At 34.4% G+C, this 16,755-nt stretch overlaps 1 long non-coding RNA gene across 1 annotated transcript in view; it reads right to left on the reverse strand.

Annotated features, from left to right (window-relative positions):
* Positions 1 to 6,104: 6,104 nt before the first annotated feature.
* LOC137214331 (uncharacterized) overlaps positions 6,105 to 16,755 on the reverse strand; it is a 71,931-nt gene continuing 61,280 nt past the window's right edge. Inside the window, exons 2-4 of the long non-coding RNA XR_010938854.1 lie at positions 10,984 to 11,074; positions 9,586 to 9,676; positions 6,105 to 6,197 (exon numbers count right to left, since the gene is read on the reverse strand). This is a non-coding gene — a long non-coding RNA (uncharacterized lncRNA). The remainder of the gene's footprint in view (positions 6,198 to 9,585; positions 9,677 to 10,983; positions 11,075 to 16,755) is intronic.

Here is a 16,755-nt window from a genome sequence, read left to right on the forward strand (position 1 = left end):
TAACTGATTAAGAAAAAAGCACCCAAAGGACTATTTTTTGTGTGATTCCATTTATGTGAAATGTCTAGAAAAGGCAAATTTATATAGACAAAGATTAGTGGCTGCCTGGGGCTAGAGTGGAAACAGAGATCGAATGCAGATGGGCCTGAGGAATCTTTTTGGGGTGATAGAAATATTCTTAAAGTGGGCTGGGGTGATGGCTGCACAACTGTATAAATTTAAAAGAATAATTGAATTGTACACTTAAAATGGGTGACATTTAATGGCATGTAAATTATACTTCAAAAAGATGTTTAAAAAACTAAACAAAGAAAAGTAAAATTAACTTGAGTTATTTAGAGCATTAAGAAGAACCAGGAAAACTGCTGATTCTTTCTCTCTCTCCATGTATTTACATCAGACTACTAATCATATGTATATATATATGATTATGTATGTACATAATTATATACGTAAATAAGATTAATAGTCTAGTGTTAATATGCTATTACTCTTAACGTTTCTGTAGGAGTACTGCTGGTTAAATAATGGGAAATCTTAAGAATAGTTATAAACTAGAGTACGGTCTTTTTAAGGTTATGAAATCAGGAGATCTTGTGATATAGTAGAGACTGCTTACCATCTTTGTCATATGACTTAATGAAAGATCACCGTTGGTAGAGTGATCAATTAGCTACCTCCTGGGATTCCCTTCAGGGTAAGAGTTAAGTAATTACTATGATTAAGAAAAGTCTGTTTATTGAAATGGTGTGGATCATGCTCATTTTTCTTTTATTGTTCATTGCTAATGGTAAGAAGAATAGAAAATTTGAAAGATATTGCATTCAAAACCAAAATTCTTTTTCTTTGAGTTGTATTTTACTTACGGAATTAATTCCTGTGATATGTTGAGAACAGTTGCTAAGAGTTGGCCTACATAACAAAAATATAGTCTTTGTGATTTTCTGAGACCTAAGGGGCAGTTTATATCTTTGGGAAGCTTTAGAAGTCATTCACAAGGTGGGGAGGAAGGATCTGATGATGGAAGACTCCATCATGAGTTATCGGGAAAACACAGAGCTATGGGACATGTGCTTTGTGGGTTAGAAGACAATGGAGGAAGCATGTGGTTTAACATCTCTCACATGAGAAGGACAATCCAGGATACACCCTAGAAATTCATGGTTCATTGGCATGCTTCCAGGGTTGAGTATTCCAGATGGTACAGTCCATGCCTCTGCACATTAGTGCTTCCCCTGATATCACTTTCTTGTGCTGATGAATTTGCATATCAAGTGTATATGCATTGGTGACTTCCTAATGTCAAAAATATATATTTCCCCCCAAAGTGATATGTAAATGTGCTTTAACTCCCTAGTGAAAGAGTACTTCATCAAAATGGGGTAGAACATCTATTTTATGATATTTGCTAGAATTCTATGAGAATAGAAAAACATTTCCTGAGCTGAAACTGTTTAGTATACAATTTTCTGGCAATGTATAGACATGATATATAGACATGAGTAGGAATCGCACACTCAGCTAAATTGCTTGGATAACATAACAGGACCCAGCAGTCACTGTGCTTTAATTGTATAAGGTAACGGCCACCTAAGGCAGGAATAAATTATGCCCATTGTTAAGGACAATTATGTCCCTTATCAGATGGTCTGCAACAAGAGACTGGAATATATGGACGATTAATCTGTGTGTGAGCATCTGTTCTAATGTCCCTTCCAGAGAGAAAGTGAGAGACTTTTCGACCTCCCTTGTCAATCATCAGCAAATTAAAAACAACTTAAGTGGCATCTTCTACATTGCAGGTCACTTTTTAAAGGAGAATATTAGTCTAGTTAATAGATCTACATTGCTTTTAAAACCAGTCAAGATTTCTGAGCCTTTTCCCTCCATACTTTCTAATATTTCATAACTTAAGCATTTCAGAGAGAAAGAGGCTCAAAACCACGAGATTCTACAAGTCATCATGACCTTAATTCTTTCCTATATTTGCTTGCTTTTATTTTTGCAGTATGCGGGCCTCTCACTGTTGTGGCCTCCCCCGTTGCGGAGCACAGGCTCCGGACGCGCAGGCTCAGCGGCCATGGCTCACGGGCCCAGCCGCTCTGCGGCATGTGGGATCCTCCCGGACCGGGGCACGAACCCGTGTCCCCTGCATCGGCAGGCGGACTCTCAACCACTGCGCCACCAGGGAAGCCCTGCTTGCTTATTTTTATATTCCAGCCTTGATCCTAAGAGGATAAGAAACTGATCAAATATATAACTAAACTAATTTATAACTAAATATATAACTAAACATTTTAAAAATGAGGAACAATGGAACAGTATAGATAGAAGAAGAAAAAGGATGAAACCAAGGAGATTAATTGCTAAATTCATTCTCTCAAGCTCTGTGTTCCTAAGTCCAGGTTTTAAAACTGAATTTTAGAAAGTTTACCGCAAACTTACCTGATTTTGTAGTAGCAAAGGCAAGGATAGAAATGATTCATACTGTCTTTATGACAAAAAGAATCAGATGATCAGAAAAACACAATTCTTAATACTGCCACTGGAAGGAAATTCATTATGAAGAGACGGTTGTGTTATGCAGTGATTCATATCATCAACAGCTTCCTTATCCATGAATACTGAGAGCATCATGATTTTCTTTTCTTTTTATTTCTTTTAACATTAGTCAGTCAGGGGATGGCATAGTATCAAAAAATTGTTAGGTAAAATAATTGGTTCTGGAGAACACTTGAAAGGCAGACCATGTTTCTAATGAGCTCTAGGGGAAGGGATTGGCAAAAAGAACCTTAGTAATGGATGTTGGCTAAGTATTACAGGGAAAATATGAGCTCGGGGAAATATTGGCTGTTTTATAAGAGGAAAAGACTGTGCATCACCTGGATGGGAGCTGAATCCATGGAATGAATGGCCATTATGTTGATACCCTTGGAGAGAACATGAGTGTTTTCATGTTTGTGAGGAAGAGTCAAGTGGGTATTTGGATATGACAAATGCAGACTGTGGCAGAAACTGGCAAGATGTTCCCCAATCACATTTCCTATTTCTAGACTTGTGGGAAGAGTGCATATTCCAGTGTCCCTTGCAGGTAGATTGAGGCCACGTGGCTAGTTCTGGACAGTGGAGCGTAGCAGGGGGTGATGGATACTTTCTCTAGGCCTTGGCCCTGAGATCATTTGTGTGATCCCATGCAGGCTCTTTCTTTCTTCTGTCTCTCTTGCCCATGTCCTGTAAGGTGGGCAGCACAGGAAAGAAGACTGGATATGTGAGAAACCATATGGCAGGGGAGGAGTAGCCAGCCAATGCACATAAAACTGTGATGTGCTCTAGAGGGCATTACCCTGAATAATCCAGTTAATTAAAAAAATAGTTGTATTATTAATGAAGAAATAAGTGAGTCAGAACTTACCTATCATATTTAATTTTTATTATCATTATTTAGTCTAATATTATTTATCACATTTATGTAAGTGCAGTGTAATTTCAGACTTATTTAAATTTTTTCTTACCTCTGTCATCATCAAATATTTTCTTTGCTTTCAATGATTGAAAAGTGTAGATATGTTAAATACAAGTCACAGAATTCATGAAATTATCTGTTGGAATTTTTGCCTTTTAATTTATTTGTATGTTTTAGTAGGGAGTGATAGGTTTTTCCCTTTATTATTTGTTTATATTATATATTTTTGGTGGGGTCAACTGTACTTTTGTTATATTATTAAATATTATATTTTCCTAGATAACCATCCATTTCATTAAAGTTTTCAAGTTTATTTGGAAGGAAGTTAAGTGATACATCACCATATATATCAAGATGGTATAAACATCTTGAGCTGAATGGGCCTCTGTCTCCACCATTTACTATTCGTATGAAATTGATGGGCCACTTGAAATGACTGAAAAGTTCTGTCTTCTTAATTTTCTTTACTTTTTGTGAAAAGAGTAATAGTACCTATTATAGGTTTGTTATGAGAGTTAAGTACATATATAAAACCCTTTAGAACCCAGTAGGAACTCAATGTATATTAAGTAGTATTACTGTTTCTCAGTATCTCTAGTGGTTGTCTTATGTGCATGATAAGTTGTGTTCATTTGCTCTTCCTCCACTAAAAATTAATTAATCAATTAACTAAAATTTGAGTCCCTTCCCTAGGCCCACATCCTCACATCCGTTGTCCTGCCAGATGGGAAGCACCTCTCTTTCTCACTGCCTGTGGCAAATGGTGGACACGCAGGGGAGGGATGCAGAGCATTTGGCTTGCCTGGCAGTTACTATTGTGGGTTCCTTACTGATTACCACTCATCTCTTCATCCTTGAATGGGGAAAGGGCATTCGTTTTGTGCAGCAGACCAAAAGAGAAATAGGAGAAGTTGACAAAGATGGACTGAATTTAAGTTTTGGAATCTCAGTAACATAAATTCTTAAGGTACATTGTAAAGAATGGGTAATTAGAGGGGAAAGAACATAAATATTAATGTCTAGGGCAAAAGGTTTAGATTATTTACATTAAAAAATAACATTTAATGAACTAACAATCTTTGTTATAGAACCTAAAAATGAAAATCAGTAATTTGTCTTAGTTGGTAGGGATACACAAAACAGAGAAAGCATTTTAAGAAGCAAGAGTTTCTATGTAAAGATTGGGAAAACTAACTCTCTGTATTGGTAAAAATTATTAGACACTGGTCGAACATTTCCAGCCCTGACATTTATTAACTATATAACCTTAAGCAAGTCCTCTAACAACTCTAAGCCTCAGTCTCAGCATTAATAAAACAGTAAAAAAAAAATAATTTGTAAAGGGATTTTGAATCACTGTATAAAAAGTGCTACATGTACACCGAGAGCAGAACAGGAACTTATTACATGTCAGTACTCTTTCCCTTTCCTTATTATTCCTATCTTTTATAGATAGACTCAAGGTGAGGATAATAAAGAAAACTTAGCTGTGCTATATATACTGTAGCAATGTGTAAGGAATAATATAAATAATAAGCTATTCATGGAATTTTGATGCCAACTGAAATAGAGGTCACAACATAAACACTGAATGGGAGAAACCATAAAAAAAACCAATTACTATATAGTTACTGGCAGGATTTTCATTTACATTTTTCAGATTCAGAATATATGATTATGCACAAGACCATCAATGTCTGAAAGTAAAAAAATAAAACAAAAATTATTACTTTAAGTATCTTTTCCATAAAGAAAGCAAATATGTACTGGTAGAATATATAGAATTTTTTTCTTTAGGGAACATTCTGAACAGAAAAAAAAATTCTGTTATATGGAAACATATGTACATGGAATCTTCCAAATGACAGCTCTTTTTAATATATAATTTCTAAAACTATAGTATAGAAATTATATGCATATTTATAAAATTATGAATAAAAGTCCAGATGAAAGAAAAAAAGAATTTCATTATCAGATCTATTTTTTGATGTCTCAGGAAGAGCATATGTACTTGTTTTCATGGTTTTTCTCTCAGTGAAACTCTTAAAGCTTTTCCATTCATTAATAATAAATGGAAAATCTTAGAATTAGTTTTGTGTGACCACAACTTTTATTGAAAAAACAAAACAAAACAAAGCATAACTGTTAAGAGCTCTCTTATTTTAGATTGCTGATTCTCCAGTAGCAATACGTCATCCATCAATTATTTAATTACTCACTAAAGGATTAAAACAAAACATGGTACACAGGGCGATATCATATTTTGTATGATGTACCTAAAGGAGTGTTTAAAGGAAAAGTTATAGCTTAAAAACATACATTGTTAAAGAATAGTTGTCCAAAATCAGTAATCTCAGTTTCCACCTAAAGAATCTAGAAAAAGTTAAAATTAAACCCAGAGAAAGACAATGGGCAAACAATAGAGAAAATCAACAGTCAAAAGTTATCCTTTAAAATTATTAATAAAATTGAAACCCCAGAAAAACTGATTTAGAAAAACTGATCTATATAAAAAATGATAGAGTGACATCACTACTGAATCTGCGATATTAAAAGAGTGATAAGCAAATATCTGTCCAAGTGTCTGCTGATAAATACAATTCGGTGAAATGAATAAATACATTGATAAAAGATAACTTACCAAAACTGACAAAAATGTAGGAAATTAGAATATGCATTATCAAAAACCTCCTTCAAAGAAAACTGCAGTCACATATGGTTTCATTGAAGAACCCTATTAAACATATGGTAAAGAATTAAAACCAATTTACACAAACTTTTTCAGAAAATAGAGAAGGAAAAATTTCTCAAATCCTCATAAGAAATCACCATAACCTTGATACCAAAACCAAATAAACATGTACAAAAAAATTAAAGACCAATATGTCTCATGAACATAGATGAAAATCCATGATGGAAATTACCAAATTTAATCTAGCAATGTATCAAAAAAAGAGAGAGATAATATATCATGACCAAGAGGGGTGCATTTGAAAGAATGCAATGTTGTTTTAGCATTTAAAAATCAATCAAGGTGTTCAGCACGTTAACAAAAGAGAAAATGATATAATCATGTTAATAGATGCAAAAAAGTCATTGAACAGATCTCAACATGAATTCGTGATAAGACCTCTTAGCAAACAAAGAGTATAAGACCTGGCTCATCAGATAAAGGACAGCTACCAAAAAAACCTGCATCTAACATTATGTGTACTTAATGATGAGGTATGAAATTCTTTCTGCCTAAGTCCACATGCAAGGCATAATCTTCTATTCTTAGCCTTGGAGATCCTGGCTAATGGTAAAAGGCAAGTAAAAGAAGTGAGAGGGAAAAATGTTTGCAAATAAACATATTTAAGCTATCTTTATTTGCAAACCCCATAATATTTTAAATACAAAAATCCTAAGCCATCTACAATAAACTAGTAGAACCAATAAATGAATTTAGCAAATCCATAGTGTAAAAAATCAATGAAAGTATTTCCATATACTAATATAAAACAACTGGAAAATGAAGTGTTTTGGCTTATTCTTGAAGGGTATCTTTGCTGGCTGTTAAACTTTAGAAGATAGTTTTTGTATGTTTTCTGTTTTAATACACTTTAAATATGTCATGTCATGTCACCTGGCCCCTTTAAGTTTCTGAGTAGAAGCCCATGATTATTTGTATTTTTGTTCCTGTGTATGCAGTGTATCATATTCTGTAGCTCTTTTGAAATTTACACTTTGTGTTTGATTTTCACTATCTTTATTATAATATACTTCGTTCTGATTTTCTTTTCATTTGTTTTGTTTTGGATTGGCTGAATTTCTGGAATTTATGTCTTTTACCAAATTGGGAAGATTTTCAGCTATTATTTCTTCATATATTTTTTGTTCTCACTCTACCTTTTCTCTCTTCTCATCAGAACCCAGTTACACATATGCTAGAACTTTTTACATTGTTGCATAGTTTCCTGAGTTTATGCTTATTAAATTAAAAAAACAATTTTTAATCTTTGCTCTTTAGATCATTTCTATTTATCTGTCTTGAAGTTCACTATCTGTCAATCTCTAATCACTATTAAAAACATCCAATGGATTTAAAAATTTTCAGATTTTGTATTTTTCAGTCTTGGAATTTATAATATTTTAAATTATATTTCTACTCTAGGATTTCCTATTTATTAATAAATTAATATTTCCCTTTAAATCGTTGATATATTTTATATAATTATATAATTACAATAGCTTAGAACATTGTATGCTAAATCCAACATATGGTATATTACAGGATCAATCTTCTTTAAATGCATTTCCCTTTAAGTATGGGTCTTACTTTCCATTTTCTTCATGTATCTAATAATTATAGTTTGTATATTATACAATGTGATATTAAGTTTTAGAGACTCTGGATTATTTTTATTCCTCTATAAATTATAGCAGATTATAACAAATATAAGAAATTATTAACTTTAAGGAGATATGTTAGTCATTTTCTTATACTAAGTCTTTGAAATCTAGCATGTGTATTATAACTGTAGCACATATGAATTTGGACTAGCCACATATCAAGTCCTCAGTAGCCACATGTGGCTACCATATTGGATACACACATATGTGTGTAGCAATCTCAGTTAAACTTGTCACAAGCAAAGCTGAAATACATATTTTTACCAAAATTAAAGAACCGATACGACCAATTAATGTATGATTTTGAAGTATTTATCTTTGTGTCTACAGCAAAGGTCCATCAGTTTTGTAAACTGTTGCTTTTGAAATCAGATTTGCAGATTAATTTGTCAGCTGACAAAGAGAGGGGGATCTTATAGGCTGGTGTTTCATTGGGATTGACCAGTAGGTAAAACAGTCATCAACTAAAAGGAAATTGATAATAAGATAGAAACCTCAAACAATATGGAGGCAATTAAGGCTGCAGGTTGGAGCAATAACAATTCCAGGAGGACATAAATATTAAACACAGAAGGAATTCAGCAACTGAAACAGAAAAGAACTGGACAGAAAGAGTAGGCAGTGCTTCACCACAATGTTGAGAATATTATTTAGAATGATTCAGTATATAATCATTCAGCAAATAATACATCTTCTCTTTTCTCACATCCCTAAATGACATGTACATGATGCTCTTTTCCTCATTCTTTGCTTTTCAGGGAAAAAAAAAGTTTATTTTAATTAGAGATAAACAGAAAATAGAATTAAGTACAGTCTTTTAAAAATGGTGATCACTTAAACTGCCCCTTGGGTTTAGAATTTTGAGTCTTATTCTTACATTTTTAATAGGTCTAGTTTCCTGTTGAGACTGTTGTTTAGATTATCTAATTTGTCTCTTATTATTTGAAATTAGATCACCGTGAGTGCTTTTAGTCCTGTTTCTGTTCATGCACTAATCAAGGTACATAAATTGTGATAATTGACCTGGATTTAGTTCTGTTCGTCCTTCTAGTTAATTAAAGATATAGCCATCACAAATAGATAAAAGAAGTAAAATGCACTAATTGAATGATTATTTTGAGTATTAAAGACTCAGTACATAATCTTGGGTTGGTTATTAAAGATAAAAGTCTGCTTTTACTTGAGTTTCAGAAACAGGATTTGGGGAACTCAAATTTACAATAAATTGCCTTAAAATCAACTCAGTTTCTTTAAAATCAATTCTAGTAATTAAAATATCCTAGTTCACTAGCCTCATAGTGTTCAAGGTAGGTACATGAGATAAACCATGGACTTGGAATGGCTTGTCTCTCCCATGTTATTTTCTGAATAAAGAAAAGTGCATGTTTTTAGTAGTGTCATGAGGGAATAGAGATAACTCTGTCTTAAAAATTTGAGTGAAAGATCAGTTTGATAGGGTAAAGAAAGAATTCCACCTTTCTATATGCCATTGTAGCTCTAAACAAGGATCATAGATGAAAATAAAAGCTATAATGACTCTCATGGTAAAATCATGAAAATGCTTTTATTTAACTGATTCCAAATAAAATAAAAACATAAACGAAATAGTTTGAAAATCAGAATTGTAAAAAGGTTTTTAAAAAGTCTAAGCCACTCTCTCTTAGAAGATCCACAAACAAACATAATTGTATATATGTAAAATATACTGTGCAACAGAGAAAGAACTTTACCTAGAGAACTGGATGTACTTTGTCCTTCACTTTTGCAAACCTCTTTTTCTATGGTTCCAAAATTGATATCTGATCATGATATGGATCAGCCCTATAAGGAAGAAAGTATATTTTATTTTTTCCTCCTTGTCCCTCAAACTTTTTACTCTGAGACAATTTTAGATTTGGGTGCAGCTGTAAGAAATAACATTAAGCGATCCTGTGTACTCTACCCACTTTTGCCAGTGGCACCAACTTGCAAAATTGTACCACAATATTATAACCAGGATACGATCCACTGATTTTATTCAGATTTCCCCATTTTTACATGTTGTCCTTTGATATCTGCGGGGGATTGGTTCCAGGACCCACCACAGGTACCAAAATCTAGGATTCTCAAGTTCTATAGTCAACCCTCTGTATCCAAGGAGGTCCCGCATCCTCGGATTCAACCAACTGCTGATCGTGTAGTACATACTGTATTTATTGCAAATAATCCAGGTGTAAGTAAACCATGCAGTTCAAACCCATTTGTTCATGGGTCAGCTGTACTCATGTGTATGTGTGTGTGTGTTTAGTTTTATGCAGTTTTGTCACATGTGCAGGTTGGTGTATTTAACACTACATTCAAGATACAGAACAGTCATATTATCACAAGGATCCCTCATGTTACCCTTTTATAACTACATCCAACCTTCCTCCCATCCCTAACCCCAGGCAATCCTTAATCTCTTCTCCATTTCTGTAACTTTGTTGTTTCAAGAAGATTATATAAATGGAATCATATGATATGTAACCTTTTGGTTTGGCTTTTTTCACTCAGCACATTTCCCTTGATGACATTTCCAAGTTGTTCTGTGTATCAATAATTCATTCCTTTTTGTTGGTGGGTAGTATTCCATGGTATGGATGTATCACAGTTTATTTAACCATTCATCCATCAGAAAACATGTGGTTTGTTTTCAGTCTTTGGCTATTGCAAATAAAGTTAATGACAAATGCTATGAACATTTGTCTACAGGTTTTTCTGTGTTCTTTCTCTTTTTAAAGAAATAACACATGTAAATTCTATGGACTTTTGCAATGTGGACTTTAAATACTTTATTTTGTTTAAAATTGTAAATTAAACAAGGTAGGCAAACAATAATTTCTTTGAAAATGCTTGACAAAATGTGTTTTGGAACCATCATTTAAAAGTAGTTTTTAGATTTGTCTGTAAAATAAATTTGAGCATATTCGAGATCAAAATTTCCTTGAAAGAGAAGAGGGGTGGTTGGAGGGAGGTGGTATGGAGTTCTTGTTGAATCAACTTAAAATGAAATTCCATTGAGTTCTCATAGAGCATGCTGGGTACTCCATCTGAGTGGTCTGCAGCCGGGAGGACGAGGGCAGCAGGGGTCGAGCCTCTGGCACACTTACGGTGTTTAATTATTCCTTTTTCCTGGGGGAAGGTGAATGAGGAGTTGTCATAGGGCTGAATGTTAAACTAATTGATGTCTCTCTGCTTTCCCTGTGGAAGGAAACAGCAAGCATTAGAAATGATTGTCTCTATCTCTCAATGATCTCATAACACCAAATATTACAATGCATAATGAATGCCATTTTGGATTCCTTTAGAATTACTTAACGAGGATGTTGAATACTATAGGAATCTCATGAGGAGCCTGTTTCTGTTTGTTCAGCTGAGGACCAAGACCTTGCTGAAGCAAAAGCTTTAATACTATTTACCAGAGGCTCACAGTAGCAGTGACATCCTCAGAACTTGGGGTAAAGAGAGTTAGATGTTTTCACAGCATTCTTTGTGTCCTTAATAACGTAGGGGACTCTGCAAACTATTGACACTTGTTTAAGATAAAAGCATATTGCTTTCTTCAAAAAATCCCCAAAAATCCAACAAAACAAAAACAGAGAAGTGACATACTTTGAAAAGAAAGCAAAGTTAAAAAACCAGAAATTCCATACAATACCCACTTGCTTTCTTATATAGCTCTATTTCTACAAACAAGTTAGGGTTTAAGCATTTCACTGAACTATAAAGCAGAACTCGTGAGAGTAAATCTTGCAGACAACAGTGAGATTATGTGTCATCCTTTTCTCATTCAATTTTTCAAGAGGAAGAAATTTCTTATCCTATAGCCTGTCTGTGTGTTCAGAGTAGAGGCTGTACATTGCCCTTCAGAAGTGGGGCCTGTTGGGATTTTGTGTTAAGGTCATTTAAGTCACAAAACTCAGATATTTCTCTCTTTCTGCAAATTAAACACCCTCCCCGTTGTGTTGTAATGGATTTCAGTCCTTTGTAATTAAAGATCCAACTGTTCACCTCCTGAAACCAAGAGCTTTTTAACACATTGTTGCTTCATTTATCTCTGGGGAAGACACTGATCCACCCATTTTCTGCTGGAGTGACGCAGCACTCTCAATATTGCTGGCAGTAACACAGCAATAAAAGTGAACAGTAGACATTTTGGAGGAGAACCATTACCTTAACTCTCTAATGAGTTTTGTTTTTCAAGAGCTTTTCAGTCAAAAAGATTTACAACAGAGGAAACCTCAGAGTCAGATGACTGGCTCTTCAGAGTCTTGTCAGAGACCTCTGGGAAAACATTAATTGCACCAACATTCGAATTATAGGGGTCCTAGAAGAAGTGAAAAAAAAAAAGGGTCTGAGAAAATATTTCAAGAGATTACAGACAAAATCTTCCCTAACATGGGAAAGGAAATAATCAAGTCCAGGAAGCACAGAGACTCCCATACAGGATAAATCCAAGGAGAAACACGCCAAGACACATATTAATCAAACTACCAAAAATTAAATACAAAGAATAAATATTAAAAGCAGCAAGGGAAAAGCAACAAATAACATACAAGGGCATCCCCATAGGGTTAACAACTGATCCTTCAGCAGAAACCCTGCAAGCCAGAAGGGAGTGACAGGACATATTTAAAGTAATGAAAAGGAAAAACCTACAATCAAGATTACTCTACCCAGCAAGGATCTCATTCAGATTCGACGGAGAAATTAAAACCTTTACAGACAAGCAAAAGCTAAGAGAATTCAGCACCACCAAACCAGCTTTACAACAAATGCTAAAGGAACTTCTCTATGCAGGAAGCACAAGAGAAGCAAAAGACTTACAAAAACAAACCAAAAACAATTAAGAAAATGGTAATAGGAACATACATATCGATATTACCTTAAATGTAAATGGATTAAATGCTGGATGAGAGAGATATATCGTGATGGAGAGATATACCATGTTCTTGGATTGGAAGAATCAACATTGTGAAAATGACTATACCTCCCAAAGCAATCTACAAAACTAACCTTGCACCTAAAAAACATAGGCTGGCTTAAAGGATACAAAAACAAGACCCATATATATGCTGTCTACAAGAGACCCACTTCAGCCCTAGGGACACAAACAGATTGAAAGTGAGGGGTTGGAAAAAGATTTTCCATGCAAATGGAAAACAAAAGAAAGTTGGAGTAGCAATTCTCATATCAGACAAAATAGACTTTAAAATAAAGACTATTACAAGAGACAAGGACACTACATAATGATCAAGAGATCAATCCAAGAAGAAGATATAACAATTGTAAATATTTATGCACCCAACATTGGAGCACCTCAGTGCATAAGGCAAATGCTAACAGGGGAAATTGAGAGTAACACAGTCATAGTAGGGGACTGTAACACCCCACTTTCACCAATGGACAGATCATCCAAAATGAAAATAAATAAGGAAACACAAGCTTTAAATGATACATTAAACAAGATGGACTTAATTGATATTTATAGGACATTCCATCCAAAAACAACAGAATACACTTTCTTCTCAAGTGCTCATAGAATATCCTCCAGGATAGACCATATCGTGGGTCACAAATCAAGCCTTGGTAATTTAAGAAAATTGAAATTGTATCAAGTATCTTTTCCGACCACAACACTATGAGACTAGATATCAATTACAGGAAAAAATCTGTAAAATATACAAACACATGGAGGCTAAACAATACACTACTTAATAACGAAGTGATCACTGAAGAAATCAAAGAGGAAATCAAAAAATACCTAGAAACAAATGACAATGAAAACACGACGACCCAAAACCTATGAGATACAGCAAAAGCAGTTCTACGAGGGAATCTTATAGCAATACAATCCTACCTTAAGAAACAGGAAACATCTCAAATAAACAACCTAACCTTGCACCTAAAGCAATTAGAGAAAGAAGAACAAAAAACCCCCAAATTTAGCAGAGGGCAAGAAGTCATAAAGATCAGATCAGAAATAAATGGAAAAGAAGTGAAGGAAATGATAGCAAACATCAATAAAACTAAAAGCTGGTCCTTTGAGAAGATAAACAAAATTGATAAACCATTAGCCAGACTCATCAAGGAAAAAAGGGAGAACACTCAAATGAATAGAATTAAAAATGAAAGAGGAGAAGTAAGATATACATCACAGCAAGATCCTTTTTGTCCCACCTCCTTGAAAAATGGAAATAAAAACAAAAACAAATGGGACCGAATGAAACTTAAAAGCTTTCTCACAGCAAAGAAAACCATAAACAAGACAAAAAGACAGCCCTCAGAATGGGAGAAAATATTTGCCAACGAAGCAACTGACAAAAGATTAATCTTTGAAATATACAAGCAGTTCATGCAGCTCAATATCGAAAAACAGACAACTCAATTCAAAAATGGGCAGAAGGTCTAAATAGATTTCTCCAAAGAAGATATGCCAACATATCTTCAGCAGATTGCCAACAAACACATGAAAGGATGGTCAACATCACTAATCATTAGAGAAATGCAAATCAAAACTACAAGGAGGTATCACCTCACACCAGACAGAATGGCCATCATCAAAAAATCTACAAACAATAAATGCTGGAGAGGGTGTGAAGAAAAGGGAACCCTCTTGCACTGTTGGTGGGAATGTAAATTGATACAGCCACTATAGAGAACAGTATGGAGGTTTGTTTTAAAACTAAAAATAGCATTACCATATGACCCAGCCGTCCCACTACTGGGCATATACCCTGAGAAAACCATAATTCATAAAGAGTCATGTACCACAATGTTCATTGCAGCACCATTTACAATAGCCAGGACGTGAAAGCAACCTAGTTGTCCATCGACATATGAATGGAGAAAGAAGATGTGACACATATATACAATGGAATATTAGTCAGCCATAAAAAGAAATGAAATTGAGTTATTTGTAGTGAGGTAGATGGAACTAGAGTCTGTCATACAGAGTGAAGTAAGTCAGAAGGAGGAAAACAAATACCATATGCTTACACATATATACAGAATGTAAAAATATATATATATGGTTCTGATGAACCTAGGGGCAGGACAGGAATAAAGACGCAGACGTAGAGAATGGACTTGAGGACATGGTCATGGGGAAGGGTAAGCTGAGAAGAAGTGAGAGAGTAGTTTTGACATATATACACTACTAAATGTAAAATAGATAGCTAGTGGGAAACAGCTGTATCACACAGGGAGGTCAGCTTGGTGATTTGTGACCACCTACAGGGGTGAGATAAGGAGGGTGGGTGAGAGATGCAAGAGGGAGGGGATATGGGGACATATGTATACATAGAGATGATTCACTTTGTTATACAGCAGAAACTAACACAACATTGTAAAGCAATTATACTCAAATAAAGATGTTAAAGAAATTTATTTTATTGAAGTATAGTTGATTTAAAATGTTGTGCTATTTTCTAGTGTATAGCAAAGTGATTCAGTTATGATATATATACATTCGTTTTCATATTCTTTTCCATTATGGTTTATCACAAGACATTGAATGTAGTTCCCTGTGCTATACAATAGGTCTTTATTGTTTATCTATTCTATATATAATAGTTTGCATTGGCTAATCTCAATCTCCCAATTCATCCCTCCCCACCCCCTATCCCCCTTGGCAACCACAAGTCTGTTCTGTATGTCTCTGAGTCTGTTTCTATTTCATAGATAAGTTCATTTGTGTCATATTTTAGATTCTACATACAAGTGATATCATATGGTATTTGTCGTTCTCTTTCTGACTTACTTCACTTAGTATGATAATCTCTATTTGCATCCATGTTGCTGCAAATGGCATTATTTCATTCTTTTTTATGGCCGAGTAGTATTCCATTGTATATATGTACCACCTCTTTTTTATCTATTCATCTGTTGATGGACATTTAGGTTATTTCCATGTCTTGGCTGCTGTGAATAATGCTGCTATGAACATAGGGGTGTGTGTATCTTTTTGAATTATAGTTTTGTCTGGATATATGCCTAGGAATGGGATTGCTGGATCATATGGTAACTCTATTTTTAGTTTTTTGGGGAACCTCCATACTGTTCTCCATAGTGGCTGCACCAATTTACATTCCCACCAACAGTGTAGGAGGGTTCCCTTTTCTCCACACCCTCTCCAGCATTTATTTGTAGACTTTTTAATGATGGCTCTTCTGACTCATGTGGAGTCTGTACCTTATTGTAATTTTGATTTGCATTTCTCTACTAATTAGCAGTGATTAGCATATTTTCATGTGCCTGTTGGCCATCTGTATATCTTCTTTGGAGAAATGTCTATTTAGGTCTTCTTCCCATTTTTTGATTGGGTTGTTCATTTTTTTGTTATTGCATTGTATGCTGTTTCAACAAGTATTTTTTAAACTACTGTACAAAATAAGTCACAAATGAAAAATATCAAAATTATGTTCCTTTTATTATTTGCTTTTTCCTTTATTTACTTCATGAACATGTCTTCCCTTGAAGTCCACTTATTTCAATATCTAAACAAATGTTCTGTTCACTGTAGAGTCTTGTAAACAATTTTCCATATAGATAAATCATTCAATATCATATTTATGGGCTACCCTCATTTGATCATAGTGAAGTCAATGTTTTGAAAGAAATATTTTAGGGCTGCAAAGGTGAAAAACATATGCTACAAGAAATTGCGCCCAGATCCCAGGGAATGAAATCACTGCCCCCAATTTAATATTTATCACTGTTTCTTGCTATCAGAAGCGGCATCAAATAATCCCTCAAGAGTACTCCTGGTTTTTGTGTGATCTGCTGCTCCGTCATGGCACTTTAACTGAGACAGAGACACAGGAAAACCTTTCTTCCTAGCCTCTACCGAAATTGCCTGGAGACAAAAAGGAGCTCCCTAT

This window comes from Pseudorca crassidens, chromosome 20 (assembly GCF_039906515.1).
Source record: "Pseudorca crassidens isolate mPseCra1 chromosome 20, mPseCra1.hap1, whole genome shotgun sequence".
Lineage (NCBI taxonomy): Eukaryota > Metazoa > Chordata > Mammalia > Artiodactyla > Delphinidae > Pseudorca > Pseudorca crassidens.